The following is a 3,306-nucleotide window of genomic DNA, read 5'->3' as shown; positions in this document are numbered from 1 at the left end:
GATACTCATCAAGGATATTATTGGCCTGAAGTTTTCTTTTTTTGTTGTGTCTTTGCCTAGTTTGGGTGTCAGGATGATGCTTCATAGGATGAGTTGGGAGGAGTCCTTCTTCCTTAATTTTTGGAATAGTTTCAGTAGGAATGGTACCAGTTCTTTTCACATCCGGTGGAATTCAGCCATGAATTCATCTGGTGCTGGGCTTTTTTGGTTGGTAGGCTATTTATTACTGATCCAATTTTGTTCCTTGTTATTTGTCTGTTCGGGAATACTGTCTATTCCTGGTCCTGTCTTGGGAGGATGCATGTGTCTAGGAATTTATTCTTTTCTAGGTTTTCTAGTTTGTGTATGTAGTGGTGTTTTTAGTAGTTTCTGATATCTATTTTTATTTCTGTGAGGTTAGTGGCAACATCCCCATCATCATTTCTAATTGTGTTTATTTGGATCTTCTCTCTTTCCTTCTTTATCAATCTAGCTAGTAGCCATTCTATCTTATAACTTTTTCAAAAAACCAACTCCAGCATTCATTAATTTCTTGAATGTTTTTTCATGTCTCTATTTCCTTCAATTCAGCTCTGATTTTGGTTATTTCTTGTTTTCTGCTGGATTTGGGGTTGATTTGTTTTTGCTTCTTTAGTTCTTTCAGTTGTGATGTTAGATTATTAATTTAAGGTTTTTCTGCCTTTTTGATGTGGACACCTAGTGCTATGAAATTCCATTTTAACACTGCCTTAGCTGTGTCCCAGAGATACTGGTATGTTGAATCTTTGTTCTCATTTGTTTTGAAGAACTTCTTGATTTCTGCTTTAATTTAATTATTTACTCAAAAGTGATTCAGGATCATGTTGTTTAATTTCCATGTAATTGCATGGTTTTGAGCAATTTGCTTAGTCTTAACTTCTATTTTTATTGCACTGTCCATCCGAGAGTGTGTTTGGGATGGTTTTGGTTTTGCAGAGGATTGTTTTATGTCCAATTATGTGGTCAGTTTTAGAGTATGATCCATTTGGTGATGAAAAGAATGTATATTCTGTTGTTTGGGGTAGAAAGTTCTGTAGAGGTCTATCAGGTGCATTTGGTCCAATGTTGAGTTCAGGTCCTGAATATCTTTGTTAATTTTCTTCCTCAATCATCTATCTAATACTCTCAGTGGGGTTGTGAAGTCTCCCACTATTATTATTGGGAATCTACACCTCTTTGTAGGTCTCTAAGAACTTGCCTTATGAATCTAGTTGCTCGTGTGTTGGGTGCATATGTATTTAGGGTATTTAGGTCTTCTCGTTGAATTGAATTATTTACTATATGTAATGCACTTCTTTTTGTCTTTTTTTTTTTTTTAGCTATTTACATTTTTAATGTAATTTTAAAATCCTGGATCCCAAAAGTCTTAGTTTGAAATTGCTTTTCTTTATAACAAACAATTTTATTCCCACCTTAAATTCTATATTTTATTCATCTAAATTGATACCACAATCCATTCCAGTTTTGACAATTGAAATGTCATTTTTTTGGTGTTTCAGTGAAGTTAATGATCCCCTCTAGATTACATGTCCATTACAGGTTAATTTAATTTTTTTTTCTAACTGTCCCTTTTGGACTCTGCAGCAATCCACAGGAACTTTTTTCTTCCCTTCTGTTATAAAGAAGGTAGCTAATATAGACCCTTCACCTACTGGGTGCTCTTCCACAGCACAGAGTAATCTGCTGCTCACTTCCTCTTGCAGATCTCCAACAAGACAGTAAATTATTTTGTGAAGTTTAATTTTTACTCCTTTTTTGCAGTCAACTATTGAATAATATTGCCTGTATTCACATTAAAGTCATATATAACACCATCAAATCTTTCAGCAAGGTTAACATCATTTGCCCTTATATCACCCACTCCAAAATGTACTAATTCTAGTTCACACTCGTGTGATGCATCATAGGTATCTATAATGTTCAAAATGGCCTCAGCAGATCATCAACATCACTTTTAATAATCATAGGAAGTACATTTGAATGTCTTTCCATTTTCTCTTTTGGCTTTAAGGATGTTTGTTCTTTTCTTTCTAAATACTTTAGAAATGACCTCTCCTTCCACTGCACATTGCCATACTTCTCACGGGCTTTTTGATGTGCTTCTTGGTGTTCCTTTGACTTTTCTTCTATTATTTTCAGATCCTCTTGACTTTTCTTCTGTTCTTGTTCATACTTCCTCCAGTCAATACTTCACGTGCCCTTGATTCAGATTCTACTTCAAGAATTGCATCTCCAGCAGAAGGAAGGTCTCTCCAGCCTATAATTCCCACTGCCATGCTGAGATGTAGCTCATCGATGTTTTTCCATTTTAATCAAACATTAAGCATACTTTTGTCCAACTTTTCCCAGCAACCAGAACAGAGTCTTCTCTTAAAGTTCCTCTTTGAATTATAGCTGTAGTAAAAGGACCTCTTCCTTTGTGACTCTATCACTGTTCCTTCCACTGGACCAGTGAGTTCTGTTTTCAATTCTAACATTTCTGCAGTTGTTCTTCTGCCACAGCCATCAGATTATCACCTGTAAGTGCAGATACAGGCAGTGTTTGAACATAACCTCCATAATCTTCACACAGCACATCATAAGCCAGCAGCTCTTTTTTCACTTTCTCGCAGTCAGCCTCAGCTTTGTCACATTTATTTAATGCAAGGACAATAGGAACTTGAGCATCTTTGGCATGCTGAATAGATTCTATACCCCATTATCTTCAGCTACAACCAATATGACAATGTGAGTGACATGAGCCCCTCTACTCTCATTGCTGAGATAGTAGCAAGTCCTGGAGTATCAAGAAAAGTTATCTTTTCCCCAGAAGGCGGACACACGAGAAAGGCACCAATGTGCTGAGTGGTGCCTCCAGCTTCCATTGCTACCATTTCAATTTTCCCTTTCTTTTCTTTTCTTTTCTTTTCTTTTCTTTTCTTTTCTTTTCTTTTCTCTTTCTTTCTTTCTTTCTTTCTTTCTTTCTTTCTTTCTTTCTTTCTTTCTTTCTTTCTTTTTTAACTCATGGTTTGGCTCTCTGTTTGTCTGTTATTGGTGTATAAGAATGCTTGTGATTTTTTTTTTCTTTTTTTTTTTTTTTGAGACGGAATCTTGCTCTGCCCAGGCTGGAGTGCAGTGGCTGGATCTCAGCTCACTGCAAGCTCCGCCTCCCAGGTTTACGCCATTCTCCTGCCTCAGTCTCCCAAGTAGCTGGGAATACAGGAACCTACCACCGCGCCCGGCTAGTTTTTGTATTTTTTTAGTAGAGACACGGTTTCACCATGTTAGCCAGGATGGTCTCGATCCTGA

The 3,306-nt window shown here is 36.7% G+C and overlaps 1 pseudogene; it reads right to left on the bottom strand.

The window, feature by feature from the left end:
- Positions 1-1,848: 1,848 nt before the first annotated feature.
- Positions 1,849-2,891, bottom strand: LOC111541565 (annotated as a pseudogene).
- Between the last annotated feature and the right edge of the window lie 415 nt (positions 2,892-3,306).

This window comes from Piliocolobus tephrosceles, chromosome 4 (genome assembly GCF_002776525.5).
Source record: "Piliocolobus tephrosceles isolate RC106 chromosome 4, ASM277652v3, whole genome shotgun sequence".
Lineage (NCBI taxonomy): Eukaryota > Metazoa > Chordata > Mammalia > Primates > Cercopithecidae > Piliocolobus > Piliocolobus tephrosceles.
This window is presented reverse-complemented; position numbering and strand designations above follow the sequence as displayed.